This window comes from Triturus cristatus, chromosome 5_1 (genome assembly GCF_964204655.1).
Source record: "Triturus cristatus chromosome 5_1, aTriCri1.1, whole genome shotgun sequence".
Classification (NCBI taxonomy): Eukaryota; Metazoa; Chordata; class Amphibia; order Caudata; family Salamandridae; genus Triturus; species Triturus cristatus.
Window position 1 is genome coordinate 999,679,339 of NC_140587.1, and position 19,144 is coordinate 999,698,482.

Here is a 19,144-nt window from a genome sequence, read left to right on the forward strand (position 1 = left end):
ACATGCACTAATCCTCCACCAGGTACATCTCGCATTGGAAGCATCTGTATCCCTCCAACCTCTCCATTGCTCACAGCAGGAGGTGTCTGCAATCTAACTCTCTGTGTTTCTTTTTTTTTGACCATCTATCTTCCCATTTCTCTCTTTCGTCCCATTTATTGATCAATGTTATTAATTCTCTCATCTGTAATTTGATTCCAGCTGACCTCATGTTTGAAAGATCCTTGTCACCAAAGTCTAATATGTGCAATTTTTTTGCACTTTTGATTTCTGAACATCAATTTCATATTTCTGAGCCAATTCAACTAGCTTTTTATATGCCAATCTAGCTCGTCTTGTAATGTCTTTACAGAGATACAATATTTCCTCTTTCTGGTAAGTGTCAAATCTTGACGGTCGAAGTGTTCCCACAGCAATTTCTTCAAATTCTACTTTCAGCTTCATCACATCAAAATGTTTTTCCTTTAACCGGGACTGAAACAATTTCTGAACTCTGCTTATTAATTAGGGTACTAAATCCTTTAAGCCAATCATCTAATTTTTGAGGAGTAACACCAGAATAATAAAATCTTTTCTTGCTCCAGGATGCATAATTATTTCAAATGACTCTGGAACTTCCTTTCCCATTGGCCCAGTGTTTTCAGAAGCATGAAAACTTACTTCAGGAGGTTCACCTGTTCTTGGGATTCAAAAAGGTGGTAACCTCATTACCATTCTACACCTTGGATCAAATTGTGTCTGATTTTGAAAGGCGCCTGTACTCTTAGTAGCAATAGTATAACTTTGAATCTAAACCATTGGCATCTGGAGTAAGGATCTCGTTGTCAAGTCAAATCGATTACCGCGTACAGTATTCATACCTGTAGGTATAGTCAGAGTGTGTGCAGTTTTCACCTGTGACCCAAGGTTAAAAAGAGGTACATGAGGTCCAATGGTAACAGGAACAGTAAGGGCATCTGGAGCTTTTATTTCAAATGGGTTCAATGGAGTTGATACTCCTGTACTCCCCCTTCTCCTTATGGGAGAAATCAGCCTAGCTTATTTTGGTACACAAGATATTACATGGGCATTTGGAATTTCAGCTGTAGTACTACTTGACACATCAGCATTCTGGGATTCACTATATGGTGGTGGACTATTCATTAATAAACCAGTCAAAGTTCATCATCTTTGTCATTATTTTCCCCTTCTGCATCTCTCTTTTCTGTTTCAATGTGTTTTCTTTTCTCTTTCAGTTTTCCCCTAATCTGTTCTTTGACTGGTAACATTGGATATAATCTGGTTCCCTGTACAACATCTGCTCTGTATGCTTTTTTGTTGTGCATCCCATCTACCTAATGCATAATAACTATGTTTCTGACTATTCCCTGACACTTGCTTTCTCCTTTTGATGTGCAAAGTATTTAATGACTCAAATTGGGCAGCTCTTGAAGGTGTTTTCTATTTGTACAATCTCCTCCTTAAATTCTTGATAATTCTCAAATGGAATGTCCCGTAATGAGGAAACTGTAGTGCCTTGTCTTCTTCTGTAAATTTATGCCAAAATTCAATCTAGAGACACAGATGTAATCCTTTATTCATCATTACAGTATGCTCTGGCATACCCTCAGGTGGTGCTTCTGGTCCTCCTCTTGAAGGCATTGTATCGTCCCCCTTAATTAATTTTCGTAAGGACTTTATAAATGTCATTACTATTCAATATTTGCATTCACAAAGGTTTTCTGTAAAATCCAGGAATTAACTTCTCCCTAAATTCTCCTTGTTCAGCAGTCTCAACCAATAACAGTGTGACTATCTATGACACTGTCAACCAATCTCAGTGCAGCTTTACACCAACTGACCAATCATAGCGTGACACACAATGACATCAACTGCACTCCCTGCAGCAGCTCACCCTCCATGAAAATATTCATCAGCCCATTTTTTAAGCAAAACCATAATCTATGTTACTCCTAACTTCTGTGAATACCGAAATGAGTAAGTGCCTTCTGTGAATACCAAAATGAGTAAGTGCCTTCTGTGAATACCAAAATGGAAGTAAGTTTAGGATTTTGTCTTAAGTTAGTTCTGTGAATCAGGCCCAGTTTGAAGAGCTATATTGTCTGTTATGGTTAATTCCAACTGGAAACCTAGTCATTGACTCACAATTATTATCTTGAAGATACATGCCAATTGAGCTGTTTATGAAAATCTAGTAAAATAAATTGAATCAAAAAGTAAATTCTAAAATATCTTACTAACCCAATAAATGTTTTCAGACTTATCTATGAGAAAAATGAATAGTAAATGCATCCACTCCCTGATCATTTATGAAATATTAAAGGAAATGTTTTATCACGACCATTCATCTATACCCATTTTAAAAATAAAGGCTACTGTTGTTTCTGGTCACCAATGATCAACCAGCACAGCGGATGAACTTTCTTCAATTGCTTCCTTTTCTGTGGTATTTGCTATAACCAATTCTTGGCTGATCCCAGGCGCTGTTTTTGTAACAATGACAAAACATTGTGCAGAAAATCCTTCTCAAGATCAGCTTTCTGGTCTGTAGAAAAATGTATATGTACTAACAATATCTAGCTGGATGTGCAACCTAAAACAATTCCGACTCAACCAGCAAACATGATTGCTCTGTTTATGCCTCCAAACCAATTCGTCTCGCACCTAACCTCATTGGAGTCTTAGTCCATACTTGTCAGTTCTGCATACATGGCCTTTCGGCTCTACCCATTTTCCTTCTGCCTCTCCCCAGCCTTCTAGCCTCTCTTCTACTGTCTGCACCTTCCGATCTTCATATCCCCGGACCTCTCTTCTATCTGCCACCACTTATTCTGGTTCAAATGCGTCTGATACAGGATCTGTTGTTGTTCTCCCATCTACGCTCTCTTGCCTTGTCATCGGTCTTGTAGTACGTTTCTGATGACTGACTGCTATATCTTCCACAGTGCTGTTTTCCCCCTCTCGAATACACTGGATGTTCATGATATCTTCTGATTGTTGTAGCCCTACTTGTGTGTTAATTATATGATGTGTCTAGAAGCTGGCCCAGAGTACGTGAAATAAATGGTGATCGCAATTACTGTGTATAGTTTAGGCAAACTGCTCACTCTGCTAATAATAATGTGGTTGAGGAAAGGCCAAATTAGAGATTGACCATGACAAAAAAGTGATAATTACTGTGGTACAGTTAGTACTCTCTCTGCTCCTGGGCAGCGGTGTGTGCTGACCAAAGTTTCATACACAGTGAACTCTAATGCAGGTATTTCAACAAAACAGAAGGATGTAATGTAGGCTAAGCCCATCATGTGAGCACAACACACCTGCCTTGGAGAGCATTACAGGTTAGAAATGAAAAGGAGGATAGGAAATCAGAAATGTAGCAGGTAGATACAAGTTTATAATGTACTGGTCAGAGGTCCAGGTGCTGCAGTTTGGAAGAATAGAAGTGGTAGGGAAACACTTGCATGTGTTCATGGGGAGCATATCATGTGGGGAAAAGGAACGCCAAGGGCTGATATATGACATATTCAATCTCAAAATGCTCTACACAATTAAAAATGTGCCATGTGTCATAGTGTCTATTGGCCAGTTCTAGTAGATACTGTTTAGTGGAACAAAAAAAACCACATGTGCGCAATCCTGAACTCACAATTAATCACACATGTGAAGGGATCATTGTTTTGTTCTAGGTGAGGTACATGTTCCTGTGCTTCAACACGTGCTCCAAAGTAGATAGTTTCAAGTCTAGAAAATGTTAAACCTTCACCCTTCGCCAAGGTAAGGGAATACACAGACCTGGTGCCATAATTTTCAGGGCAGCTTCCACAGTTTGAAAGGCTCTGTCTGCAAACCTGCATCCTTCTCTGCTGATTTTGTTAAATATGTCTATCATTTACAAATGGATTGTAGTGTTTTTTTTTTATTGTTGTACACTACATGGGAGCCTGCAATCCCTGTATAAAAGCCAGTCTCTAATTTCCTTGTAATAGATGGGGTTCTGTACTCTATGCATCAACAGCAGCCTCTGATCTCTTTATAATCAGAAACTTGTGAAGCACCCAGTCGCTGATTATAAAGAAAAGATGTCAGAACCCGACTATTATAAGTTATCAAAGTCAGATTCTGACATCACACTGCCTTCTGTCAGATCCAGCATCCAAGGTGAAAGGCAGGTCAGGCCATGGAGCATAATTAAAGCAGCTGTTTAAAGCAACAAAAACCAAGACATTGCTCTATTTTAATAGCTTACAATGAAGCAAGAGTTCAGTTTGTATTTGAATGAATAAAGTTATAAAATAAAGTCTTAGTCTAGTAGCAAATATTGTGTTTGTTTTTCACGGCTTTCAGTCCACACTTTTACAAGAGTGTTCCTTGACAACATGCTACATTTTACAATGGGATAAAGATTCTGCAACTACTCTTCCCAGGACCGCAGACATAAGTCCAGTTCCCAGTGACCCTGCTGATTTTTTTCCAATGACGCTACAGGAAATTCTGTACTTTGGACCCCCCTCTCACCCACAGTCTTAGGAAGAGGGATCCACTGAATTCCACACATCTGGGTGACATCTGAGAATCTCTTTGTGCTGCAGGTTATCAGTAAGATATATTCCCTGGCCCTCAGAGTAGCCTTTGAAATTACAAGGTACATGAAAGAACATCCCAAGGAGAGCCACCAGTTCCCTCCCAGGATGACAGGAAGCACTATGATTTCTAGGTGGTACTGTAGAGAAGTTGTCCACTACAAATGGGTGCCTCAAAATCTTCTTCAAAAGGCTATCCTGTGTTTGTCACTCTTCTCATCATCCTGATGTTTCAGCAGATGACAGGACACACTGTTTAAGGGCTACCCGAGACAAGTGCCTATCACCCATCCCTAGGAGAAAAAAGTATTGAAATATATAATTCCTTTGTCTGGCCAGGTCTTTCATTATGGGCCCCCTTCCAACATATGACAGCTTCCATGGCCTTAGTCTTTTTAACTGCCAGAGGAGTTTTTCAAAACTATATACAAATATCAGCTGCCACATCTCAGTGCGACTGACCTCTTCCTCTCTGAGGTTGGTTACAATGATCACTCCTTTCTTTTTGGTTCTTGATTTTGATGAAGTGACAACCAGGGCCGGACTGGGAACCTAAGCACCCCTGGCAATTTTGTCAGACCAGCCTCCCGGGGGGCTGGAGGGTGTGTAAGTATAAAGCACTGCTGCTTTTTCTACTTGGGTCGATATTGCTGCAAAACCGGCCCCCACCCTTCCAGCCTCCCGGGAAAAAACCTGATGCCGCTACAGCAAGTGGGCCCTGGTGACAACTTCTTTCAGCAGTCACTTTGCCAGCCAGTGGAATAAAATATGCATGACTGTTGTACCCAGAAGAAATTACCAAGCAAGAGGAAAAAGTCAAGAGCAGAAAAAAGGACAATTTATATTTGTAGGCAGGTAGAAGCAGAGTTAATTACAAATTCACTGCAATGACAAAAATGAAGAACCAAACAAAGATTAGACCATAGGGCAAATGAGAAGACTGGAGAGCACAAACCTGAAGATAGGAAAAAGGAGGCTAATATCATAGGAACTATTATAGTAGGCAAGGAGGCAAGTAACCTACTGGCAAAATAATACTCAGGGCATTTACATTGTGCCTCCAAGCATTTTGAAGGGCTTTATATCCAAAAATAAGACAAGAATAGAAAAGATACGACCAGGTAAAACTGGCAGCCATCTTAGATTTGGATGGATCAATAAAAAAAGTATGAGATGGCCACCATGATTGGGTAGTATATCCCAATCCAACATAGGCATAGGGTTGAGCGAGCTGACAGTCAGTGTCAATTCCCTTTAATCACATTGCCTTGTTTTCTGACGGCATGTGATGCACAAATCCTTTTATTCCTGGAGAGGCAATCATTATTCTAGAAGTTCCTGCGTAGTTATGTGCTCTGGAGTTGGAAAGAACCTTATTAAAAGTTGCTGCAGGATGTTTTCCTAGTGCAAATTAGTTATGTTTATGGATAGGCAGAGTTTAACAGTTCTGAGATTCCTTCATTTCCTGGTACTTTTTCTAAACGTATAAGTTTCCTATAGAGTTAGATTTTTGCTAAGATTGTTACTAATGACTAAAATATCACAAGAATAAATGTTTCAGTTGATTCCAAGTCCGTCTATGTGAACTGATCTTTTTAATGATGTGTAGGATTTTCCCATATAAAGCTGTCACATTCATTCATTCTATTGCACTTATTCAAACTCAGTCAATCACATGTTTGTACGCACTGCCACTTACTCTTACTCTGGTTCACTCGTACTTCCACACTCCCTCACTTGCACTCACTCTTACTCTCACTGATTCTCACTCAGTCTCACTTCTTGTCACTGACTTACTCTTTCTCATCATTCATTTACTTTCACTCTCCTTCACATTCACTTTTACTTTCGTTCACTCACTCTTTCTCACTAACTCACCCTCACTATTAATCTCACTCATTGATTCTCACTTATTCTCAATTACTATGACTCACTCGTTCTGGCTGTCAGTTGCACTCACTCTCACTCATTCTCACTCACATTTCCTCACACTTTCTAACACTCCTTCACACTCACTATGACTTATTCATTCACTCTCACTCACTCTCACTCCCTTGCAGTCCCTGTTTTTCTCACTCACTCACTCTCACTCACTTTAAATCACTCATACTTATTTACTGACACTCAATCTCACTCATAATCGCTCATTACCTATCACTCATGTCAATTCAAATACATGTTCTCACTTGGAAACACAGCTATGCACACCCTATCTCAGTCACACTCTCGCTCACATGCACGCACACAACATACATTTAAAAGCCTTTTATTTTACATACCTTAGCTGTCAGAGAAGGTACTTCTCCAGCTCCTGGTGCTTCATTTTACATAACTTTAAAAGTGAAAAATATGTTATTAAATAATAGTATAATAAATAATGGGAAGAAGACCAGACAGGTGAAGCCATGACACCCATATGAGTGAGTCACCCCTGTGTTCTTGGTACTGATTTTGGCCATCTAAGGTCAGGGGTTGCAAAGGCAGTGCCAGGGGACCCAAGAGTCAAGAAGCTAGTGGTCACAGTTATGACCCCTAGGGACCCCTAAACGATGCACATGACCATTAACAACTACTGTTGGATGCTACCTTGTTTTAAAAAATGTCTATGTAAAATGATATGGAATATTTCAAGCTACTACTCCAAACAGTGCATTACTTTTCACAATGTATGGTTCTCTCCACAATGTTCTTTATAGACTACACTGAAAGGTCAGATTATCCTGTACTTTAATAGTACTGACAAAAAAGCATTTATATTATTACAGAAGTAAATCAGACATGCATTGGGCCAAATGTAGGGTCTCCTCATTTAGGCATGGAGTTGCCTATACGTTATGGATGACCGCACACGGCACATATAACCAAGAAGCAGGAAACGAAAGTGAAGGACTGGTGTACATGCATGAGACTACTATACTTATATGTTCAAAGAAAATTCAAGATAACCTTCAAGCAGAGTTACAATTTGGCAAGTTCAGCATTTATCAGTGCTAAACCGCTCCAAATTTCAACACACAATATATATTCAAGTTGTGGATTACACTGTTGGTTAAAAATGTATATGTAGAAGTACATGGTATTTGAATAGTCCAATTCTAGCCAAAAAGGCAGCAGAGAGGTGTACAGGGTGAAAGGCAAGGATAGAGTCAACAAGTAATAAGAGTGGTAGGTGATTATTGGATTGTTACTACATTGTGACATAATGTTCTTTAAAGAGAGGAACCTCCAACTCTTTGATAAATTAAGGCAGCATTCTATGGTCCTCATTGATATAGGTATGTTGTTCCAGATCCGGGATGCAGAAATGGAAAAGGCCTGCTGACCTCATAGCTTGCTGGCACCAGAGTACCAAGCAGATTTAGATGTTTCCATTGTACTGACCATGTCTGGCAGCGGTGTCATGATGGAGTGAGGCCATGGTGACATTGAGACAAGTAAGTACTACTTATTTTCTTCTCAATACACATATATGTTGTTAATCTGTCAATATGTATATGTAGATAATGTGTACTGCTCATATTTTTACATATAGCATTGCACATCAACAGCAAACACATAATATTGAATGTACACACACACCCACCACAAAAGCCTACCTCTGATCCCAGGGTGGCTGAGAGTCATGGTCAAATAGCAGCAGAACAGGATGGACCTGGATAATGGAGTTCAAAATGGAATCGGTGGTGGGACCCCAAAAAAAGGTGAGATTTCACCTAATTTTCTTCCATTCCCCCAACTTGAGCTTGGAGGTTTCCTCACGACAGTTGACTTGATGGAAATACACTTCATAATCTGAATGGCGAGATTCTTGGCGGCACTTCCTTCGACACCAGCTTCTTCTTCTGATGCCGCTGAAGCAGGAGAAAGATTCTAGCAGAGGCGGCAGGACTGTGGCGGCTTTCCCACCAGTGACCAGTCAACATCTAAATCGAGCGGGCGACCTTCTTGCTGTGGACAGGAATACCACTAAAAAAGCAACTGCAGGACCAGTTCCTTCATGATCTAAAAGCCTGATTTAAATCTTAGCGGAACTACTGCCATCCAGCTGTGGTGGCAGTCCCAAGTACTCCTTCAAGCTGACGGCGGTCCGCCTGCAGTATTTAGATGTTGCGGCAATAGAAAGGAGGCGCGGTGGCACCTGTATTCGCTGTTGACTAGCAGTACTCCGTAGCTGTTATGCCAGCGGTTTTCTGATGAGTAGATTTAGATGTTCCTGTTGTGCTGGTGGTGTCTTGGCGGTGGTATCATGACAGAGTGAAGCCATGGTGGTGTGGAGACACATAAGTACAAACGACTTATTATTTTCTCAATACACCTATATGTTTTGAATCTGTCAATACGTATATGTAGGTAATGTGTACTGCTCATATTTGTAAACATAACATAACATTACACACCAACAACTTACACACACTATTGAATGTACACCCACCACAAAAGCCTACCTCAGATCCTGGCAACAATGGGGTGGCTGAGCATCGTGGTCAAGAAGCAGCAGCACAGGATGGACCTGGACAATGACGTTCAAGGTTTCCTCACCAGTTGCCGCCTCAGAAATGTACATCATAATGAATTGCAGGAATTTCTCTGACAGTAGCTTCTGTCTCTGACACTGGAAAAATATTTAGGCGAAGGTTGCAAGATTGCAGAGGTCTTACCTAAATTGAGCAGGCGTACCGATAAGGCGGCGGGTGGGAAGACTGCCAAAAAAGCGACGGTGGGACCAGTCCAGCCCAGATCTAAATAAGGCCCTAAATTAGGCCCTTAGAGTCTGAGAGCTTGATACCTAAATAACCAAAGTCTGATTCTCTCTCCGACAAGGTCTATCCTAGTGTCAGCAAACCCCTAAAGTGTTTGTGCAGGTTTATAGCCATAAACTTTGTTTTAAGTAGGTTACTCTCTGGGTCATAAGTAATGCAGTCGAAAGTGAATCTATCTATGAGAATCTGAAGCCCAGTATATGCTTTGGATATTAAGAGAGTGTCATCCACAATTGTAAAGCAGGGTTTTTTCAAACAAGCTAAAATAGGGAAATCATTTATACATTTTCTTAGGTATTCCACATATAAATATTGTGAAAAGAGTGGAGACCAAAACACCTTTTCTGAGCCGTATGGTCTCAGCTAGTTCACCAATGTGGCCCCATCTCATATAGGTGAAATTATTATTGCGCCAGTCATATTATTACATCCAATAAAACCGACAGGACACACGACGCCTTCAGGATCGCCCATAGCTACCCCCTTGAGACCATACTGAAGATCATCTTTAGGCCAACAAAGGCTACACAGAGATTGCCCCTGTTGATATCCACTGTCTGCCACACAAGCATAAGAAAGCGGTTCAATCTGGTTCAATCTGCTAGTCCTTGGTTAGGAAGTGTCTAAGGATATAATTTTCTAGTGTCCAGGTAGTGAATATACATGAGTTGTTCACAAAAGATCTTCTGTAAATTATAAATTAAGCTGATTGGGCGGTAGTTACCAGATATGCTACAGAAACCCTTCTTATAAATTGAGATAATCTCCACACCTTTCCATGTAGTTAGAACAAGAGCTCTAGCAGTAATGTCATTGGAAAGTTTCCTGTTGTAGGGTGGCCAAACAGAGGGCTCTGAGCACTATAGATCTGCAGGGATTTGATTTTGTGTGGGTGCGGGCGCTCATAGTCATATGGTGTGCCTTGCCCTAAGGTGGCTCCTTGTGCTGGGAAAATTTATCTGGTAATAATTGTGAGATACAGGACAGCTAGCAAGTGGCGAGGGCAAGCTGTCCTTTTTACATGCCCCTATGAACTGTCCCGCACAGGAAAATTAGACTACAAACCTGTGGACCCAGATTGCAGGCCTGTGTTGCAAAATAGAGCTGCCCCAGTGGGTTGACCAAGCTGGTGGATCGGTGAGACTGCACCACTTAAGTAATCCACGTCTCCAACCTGTCGGGCCCTGGGGAAGCTGAAACCAAAACTGACAACACAGCTGGGGCAACCGGCATGGGAGCCCAAATGCAATTCAGCAGGCCTGCACTGAATAACATGGCAGCTCCCATGACCTGATGGTGCCATGTGAGAGGAGACCCCACAAAAACTGGGAGACTGCAACTTGGACTGGCCAGTTCTTGAAGACGTTGTGGTGAGCGGAGTCAGCCAGTGGACGGATGGGGAGTGGCATGCAGTGAGCTGCTGTGATTACACCATCCTGTGGCAGCTGCCTGAAAATGGATGCGGGCAGATGGATATCTAAGAAACTAGGGCTTGTGAACAATGGGAAATGTGTATACAGACTGCCATTTTATTGACTATGACGCCCTCACTTCTACCATTGAGTGCTGCTCTGCACTTGATCGGTTCACCTATCTCTGACTGAGAGCACTCCGCAAAAACCGCAATCCTAAATTCTCACAGACACCTCAGGCATGTATTGGGCCTTGGAAGCAATCATCACCTGTACATTCCCTAAACACCTAGTCACGACTCTACATACAATCACACAAGCCTGCACCATCACGTAAGATGACACCCTGGGTTAAACTCAGGTGGGAGGTGGATCTTGGGGACCTATTCCAGACAGAGTGGCCAAATTGCTGTAGGCAAACTGGGAATCTTTCCCCAAATAGCAGGATATACCTCATACATTTTCAATTTTTACACTGCCTTTATCAGTCACCTCGTGGCCTTGCTAAACTCCTGTTGTACCCGAGCTCCTGCTTGCAGAGATGTGGGGTGGCTCATGCAGATTACATACACCTAGCCTGGTGCTGCCTATCCATACATGACTACTGGCTCTCTTCTCTCTATCTTTGATACCTTCTCGAAGATGGTTGACCTACCCCTGAAGCCCAACCCACGATGGCACTCCTGGGCTATACACCTAATATCCAGAGCGGGATGTAGTTTTTGTGACTATTCCTTAGCTGTTGGCTAAGTGGAGAATGGTATTTATGTGGGGATGTGATAAAATCACCACTGCCACATCATTGTTGTTAGACATGGGTCACTGCCAGGAACAATTGAAACACTACTATTCTATCTTGCCACAAGTTAGCAGGCCGAGGGATATCTGGGGGTCGCTACAGTCTTATTGGACACATGCTGATGCATTAGATGCCTGATGCTGGAGGGCACTCAAGCAATTGCTGGGATGATCCATACAAGGGCTAATGAGTTTTGACCCACCCGTCACAGGGCTTTTTACATGCTGTGAGTTCTTGGGCCTGTTTGCTGCAGGATGACTACTGTACTACAGCGAAGGATGGGTCACCTCTTACCTGACCCCACCTGGGTTGTAAGTGCACTGTGTCCTGCTATCTCAAGCTTTCTATGCTTTGTGACTATCACAAATGTGAGGATCCACTGTAATTTGCATGTATTTCAGTGGGTGCACAGATAGATTATCGAGATGTCGACATAAACAAATATTGAGTTGGAAATCTCGTGATGCAGAAATATCAACAGCAAGAATATCGTGGTCAAGAATATCAACTTGGAGGTAAGAAATATCGTTTTTGAAAATATCGAAGTCATCAATATTGTTTGCAAAAATATGGTTGTTTAAAATATCAATGTTTTAATTAGTGTTATGTATTTTAGTATGTATTTTAAAAGTATTGCTTTTATTGTTAATATACATGTCAATTTTTTAGTAGTTATTCATTTTATTTTAATTAAGTTTTGCGTTTTTTAGTTCTGTGGCGGGTTGTGGGTTTATAGGGGAATAGGGTGAAAAGTAATTTAATTATAAATGAATTATTATTTGTTATTTATTAGTATATATTACATTTTGATTGTATAGTGTTAATTGTGGGAATTATTTTATTATTAATTAATTATTAATTGGTTGTTAATTATTATTAATTAATTAATTGGTAACTATGTTAATTGTGTCATTTTCAGAGGACTGGGTTGTGGGTTTATAGGGGAATAGGGAGGGAAGTAATTTAATTATAATACATGTATTGATATTTTTTATTTATTAATATGTATTTAATTTATATTTTATAGTGTTGATTGTGGCTCAGTAATCTTTATTTAACCAAGCTTGAGATCCTATTCTATTATTGGTATTCTTTATATGGTCTTTCAGAGATAACACCTTTTAACACTGGAATTTTTTTGCGTGAACTACTAGTTAAGAAGTTGCATTCTCCATATTTGTACTAACGTGGAAAATAATTTGAATAAGACTTCTATATATAGCTGAAATAACAGACAAATATTTGCATAAATGCTTCCACTTTACATTCTTTCTGTTATTAGAAACAGATAAATCAGCTGAATCATTTCCAAGAAGATTGTGTATCCCATTTGTCAAGGAACCATTGAGCTGAAGGATCAAAGGGTCATAGTCACTCTCGTGTCTTGGGACTACAGCCATATCGATTATATCAGCCCACAGTGTCAAGTCAAAAATGATGCAGTCAATATAGCTTCTTATAACCCTCTTTTGCTTGTGGCATTCACAAAAAATGTCAGAAGTAGAGCAGCCATTACATGCACGTATGTTGGGAAAAGTATAATATCGACTAATTGGTTGGAGTACCTTGACAGATGATGTATCTTTGCAGGGGAGTTTAATTCTGGAAAACCCCAGTATACATCCTCATCTCCAGTCAGATCTAGAGACAAGAAAGATTAGTTCAACAGCTCTATTAAAATCATGCACTATGAGAACGGGACAATCCCTGGCAAATATGTTTAGTAAATTGAGGAGTGCCAGGAGTGATTCAGCAGTCTTCAGGCACTTCTATTGTATACATTGATTAAAAAAAGTTTCCAATTTTGACACCAATAGATATATAGGGCCAATATGTCTGGGGAATTAGTACACATCTGTTTAATTGGACTGTTTAAATTACATTTAATACAGATGCATTCACAAGGGTATGAGAGGCAATACAATACACGTTTCACTGTGTTCATACAGTATTATAATTTAATTGGAGAGTCCACGCAAGGCTTGTAATTTCCAGTGTTCTTTAATCCAGAGTTCGGTATAACCACAGCCAACGCGTTTCGCCCAAACATGGGCTTCTTCAGGGCTGTTTGGAATCATACAAAGGGTAATGGTTGTAGCATTTATGATTTAAAAAATGAGTAAAAGTATTTTAAAGAAAAAGGATGAGGATGGTGAATAAAGAAAAGGTACTGTGTTCAGTGAAGTAGCGAGAGAAACAAGGTGCACATGTGTCGGAATGTAAACTAACTGAGGACCTACTTGTAGACGTGTTAGGGGTGAAGAGTTAGGTGTAGTGATAAGGAAAGTACTAGGAAAGAGTGTCCATAAAGGGAGACCAAGGGTTCTAGTTGAGTAACCATCTATTGTGAAAAGCAAAGTTTCAGAGGGGCAGTGATGATGAAGAAAAGGATCCAATAGGAAAAAGAAGGACGAGCATAGCAAATAATGTGGCTTACCAAATGGCGTCAGCCAATGAGGCGCAGAGGCTTTCGCGGATTATTATTGAGGGGTACCTTGTAGTAAAAGTACACCTAAGAAGAGTAAGAGGTAGCTGTAAATATTCTCGTCTAGGATGGAGTTGGCGCCAAGGCATAACTTTATTAATGTAAGGCTGCGAAGCCAACTGACCTCGCCGTGCAATAGCACTGTAGTAAAATGAGGGTGGTTGCAGGCACTTAGTAATGTCTCAAATTAGATTGAATCCTGGGTAAGTGACAGACAATAGGAGTTTAGAGAGAAAAATGGTGAGTATTGGGATAGTATAACTGACGGCCAAACTCGTATATGGAAATCAGTGAAAAGAAAATCTGAACGCTTGTTAAATAGTCAGCCTAGCCATACGCGCCTGAATGGGCTGAGTTTGCATGTGTAGGTGACCATGAACGAGGGTAAAGATAAGAGGAAGTACTAGAGAGTAAAAGCGGTAAGAATCGGGGAAGTGAAGAAATCCCTGCAAGGTAAGTGGTGACTACTGTAAAGGAACGCGGTGTAAGGTTAGGCGCAAACTGTGTAACACCAAAAACTAGAAAGTAAGAGCGGTAAGCAATGGTGAAGTGAAGAAGTCCCTGAAAGGTTCATGGCGACTTCTGTAAATAATCGCAGAGTCAGGTTAGGCGCAGGGTGTGTGATGCCAGTAAGGTATGTTGTAGCGGTAAAAGTTATAACGTTAGGGCAAGAAGGTAAAAACAATGGAGCGCTATTGTAGCGTTCAAGGTAAGTCTACAGTTGTTGGCTAAATGTAATGTTATGAGCGTAAGCGATCTGTCAGTGTTTAAACGGAAGAACATTGTAAGCAGCAGTTGAGAGTCAAATCCAAATGCTGGCGCTAGTGTAGCGTTCCAAGTACTAAGGCTACTTAAGGCTAAATGTTTAAATAAGTTGCTATGAAGGGCACATGGTGGTCCCTGATCAGGGGAAAGAGTAATGAAAAAGAAAATTAATTGAAACAATCTATAGAATTGGGAACAGAGACAATACCCCGAGTCTGCTGATCTAGAACTTACTTAAAGTATCGTATACGAGGTCCTTCCGTGGCGAGCCTGTTGTACCGTGGTATTCGTCGTAGTGGATCGGGTGCACGGGTGAGCAGAATACATGCATTTATGTACGCTCGTGCCGGTATTAGGTTTCCGGTTGTTTCAGGGAAAGTGAACGATCGTGGAGACTAGAGCGCAACGGCACCGTGAATACTCCATATTGGAGTAGTTCCGGTGTCCGGGTGAAATTACTATTTCCGGGTCGCGTGTGGCGAGAAACTAGAACGCAGCAACAAATAAACCCACTATATTCTGTATATATTCAAAAGCCCTACATAGAGAAAAAGACATGTGGCCAGACGAAGTTAACGTGATTTGTACAAAAGTGTCAAAGAAGATGAAAAAAAGCACCTTTGTTAAGAAATGGAAGGGATTGAAAAAGTATATATTAAAAATGATGAGAAAAAAGTATACGATTTAGACTCCATCCAAAGTATGAGGAAGAGAGCGAAAAAGGGTTAATCGATCCTTCCGTGTGTAACTGGAGCAATGCGCACAATAGAGTGCGAATAATGAAAGTATTCAGGTGTGTTCTGGGTATGAGTAGCTAATTGTAATTGAATAGACCTAGAGAAGGGGACAGCAGAGATAAAGATAACCCAAATGTGTATTGGAAACGAAAGATTTGTTATAGCTTTAGAAAAAAGAGTGTTGCATAATTCTTTATGACATTGAGGCGGATTACGTTTTGAATGACAGGCTGATTATGCTGCTAACATAGGATGACGTATTTTAGACATTTTAAGGACAAGACTGAAGGTAACAGTCCGAACTATTAAAGACATTTATGAACAAGACTGAAAGCAACAGTTCACAAAAGCCATTTAGGCTGGACCCGTTATAAGTGTCACATTGTATAAGACATATTTCGTAGCGCATAGTCCAAGAAGATGAATTTGAACAGTAATTCCTGGCAGGATTTAGACAAGATGCAGACAGACCATATAGTACAATTGAAAATGGTACAAAGTATGTTCCTCTGCCATTACTGTGTACAAGTTACAGAATAAGTGTGACATACAGTTATTGGGGTCGAGTGTCAATATACAATGTTCTGGAGAGAATGAGTACATGTAAAATTATTTTCATAAAAACAGTCCCAGATGAAAGGTTACAGTGATCTGGGAATGCGAAGCATATGATGCTAGCATAGATGTGTGTACATGATTAAAGGAAATGATGCATCTCATTATCGCTATTAAAACCCAGTGTAACTGACCGTAGTGTGCTGATCCATTTGGCCTCCAGTTGTCTCAGGGTGAGTTCTCTATTACCACCCCTTTTTGTAGGCCTTACTGCATCAATGCCGTGGAAGTGGAACTTAGATCTATCTACACCTTCTATGCAGGTATGCGACACTATGGCATATGTAGTATCGCCATGTATCGCTGCTCTGTGATGTTCCTGTATGCGGGTTTTGAGTTGTCTCACGGTACTGCCTACATAGATTTTGCTGCACCCACATATCAGGACATAGACCACAAAGCTAGTGAGGCAGTTGATGAAGTGGTGTATCTTGTGTTTAATCCAGATGCATTGACTGCCAGAGGCTCGGCCTGAATAAGAGTTTTTAGCTGGAGTAAAAAAGGATTTAAAACCTTGCTGCTTTAGCATTGTGAATATGTTATTACCTAATGTGAAGAAGCGAGAACTTGATCTTTGATAGTTAGGAGGTTGTTTGTTATGAAACAAGACTTGCTTATTGAAGATCTCTATATGGCTGGAGAATAGGAAATCTGGGAGAATATAAGCAGATGAATTAAATAATTAAATGTAAGTTTTAAACTTGTTAACTTTGTATTCCTCCATCTTTTAAAACATTAGCTCTTAACTAAAAATGAGATGCAATAGAATTATTATCTTGTATGGTCTATACCTCTATGTTTTCTGTGCACAGTTGTAGTTTTTGAACGCCATTAGCAATCAATCAGGGTACTTGTAAAGCGTGCTACTTACCCGTGAGGGTCCCAAGGCGCTGAGGGGTGGGGGGGTGGGTGCCGCTACTGCTTGAAGAGCCAGGTCTTGAGGAGTCTTCTGAAGGCGAGTAGGTCTTGGGTCTGTCGTAGGTGGGTTGGGAGGGTGTTCCAGGTTTTGGCGGCGAGGTAAGAGAAGGATCTGCCGCCGGCGGTCGTACGTTGGATGCGGGAGACATCTGCGAGGGCGAGGTTGGCAGAGCGGAGCTGGCAGGTGGGGGTGTAGAAGCTGAGTCTGCTGTTCAGGTAGGCTGGTCCGGCGTTGTGGAGTGCTTTGTGTGCGTGGGTGAGGAGCTTGAAGGTGATCCTCTTGTCGATGGGGAGCCAGTGCAGGTCTCTCAGGACGGGGGTGATGTGGCTGCGGCGGGGGGCGTTGCCGATCAGTCGGGCGGAGGCGTTTTGGATGTGTTGTAGCCGCCGTTGGTGTTTGGCTGGGATTCCTGCGTTGAATGCGTTGCCGTAGTCCAGTCTGCTGCTGACAAGGGCCTGTGTCACTGTTCTGTAGCAATAATTTAGATTTTTGATGTTGCTCTATAGGCAATTGTCTAAGGTTCATTAGCAGAACATTCCTAGGTGGAGGCTGGAACAAACATTATTATCAAAGGAGGAATTCATCAAGGGGGGCGTGGCTTGCCAGCCAACATGGTGGATGTGGACCCGTGAGGCCGGAGCTACTGATCCCCTAATTTCTCCTAACAGCGCCGACAAACACGCACCTACCAGTGGAGTGCCGGAAGACGGTTGTGCCTGTGCGCTCCTGCTGGCTGCCTGCTCGCGCACGGCGTCCTTTCATCACAAAATGGATGCCCGCGCTCCGTTGTAGTAACCGGCAGTAGAGGCGGACTTTAGCCCTGAGGTGCATCGGGCGGGCCGGCTGTTGGAGGTACCCTGGTGCGACTTGATCCGTGCTGGGTTGCCTGCCTGCGACACGTTCTAAAGAGGAGGGTGAACTGTGCCCTAGCAGCAGATGCAGCGGTAAGACCCCGGGCTGAATCCGACAGGGGAGGCGAGCGGGATCGGCTCCTGTGCTGACCCGGGCGCCGCTGAGAGGCGGGGGTGCTGCGCCCGATGGGGCATTGGACGGTGTCAGTGTGGACTGGTGGAGCCCTGCCTGTCTGCTGACCTATGCGTGGAACCCTGCTGTGGAAGATGGCTGCCGGAGCTTGACTGCTGCGACTGGCGTCAGTGGTGTGAAGTATAGCCCAGGGCAGCCCCGAGTAAGTGGTGGGGTGGGATCGCTCCCGTCGGCGGAATGCATCAGGCCACGTGGGAGACCCCCCCGCTTCAACACTGGTGGAGTAACTGGGGGAGAGTCGAACCCCTGCAACGTCCCGGGTGCCCACAGGCGGTGGAGACTCTAAGCCCAGCCGGTCCCTGCCTGCCTGCGCTGGCCCCGGTGAGATGACGCGGCCCCTGCTGCGGGCGTTGGACGACTAGAGCGGAAGCTACCTGATCTGGGGTGTGCGGAGCTGTCGAACTCTGGTGCTGGGGGCCGCTGAGGAGATGCGGGAGGAGCCCCAAGAAGCATTGAAGGAGCCACCCCCGGCGGGCCACGCATGTAGTGAGGGCACAACCCTGGTGTGGGGGATTTGTGGGAGCCGGACGTGCTCTCTGTCATCCCCGGAGTAGCTGCACACCGGCCTGTGGCATCAGCGGAGGCGGCCTGTGGTGGGGGAAGTGGCGAGCCGTTCCTGCTGGGTGCTGCCTGGGGGCTTTTGCTGGGACTGCCCCGATGTGTTCTGGTACCTGTCATCTTCGTGGATTACCCCTGTCTCGGCGTGGGACTGGCCGAGTGGCACTCTGACACTGAACCCGTGAAGAACACGTGGGTGCAGGGGGCGGCCCCTGTGGTCCATCTTCGGAGAAGATAGCGGCCGGCTTAGGGGTAAGCCATCGTCTACAAGCACCTACTGGCCTGCACACCAAGGGCCCAATCATTAGTCCTGGGGACCCGCACATTGACTGAGCTGACCTGTTGACAGCGTGCCCCGTCCTGGAGGTTGTCGCGCTCGGCTGTCCTGCTCTCGCTGGGTGGCTGCGGCCGGAGTCCGCCCCGGGCCCTCTTTGGGCATTGCCTCGCCGGACCATCATCTCATGCAT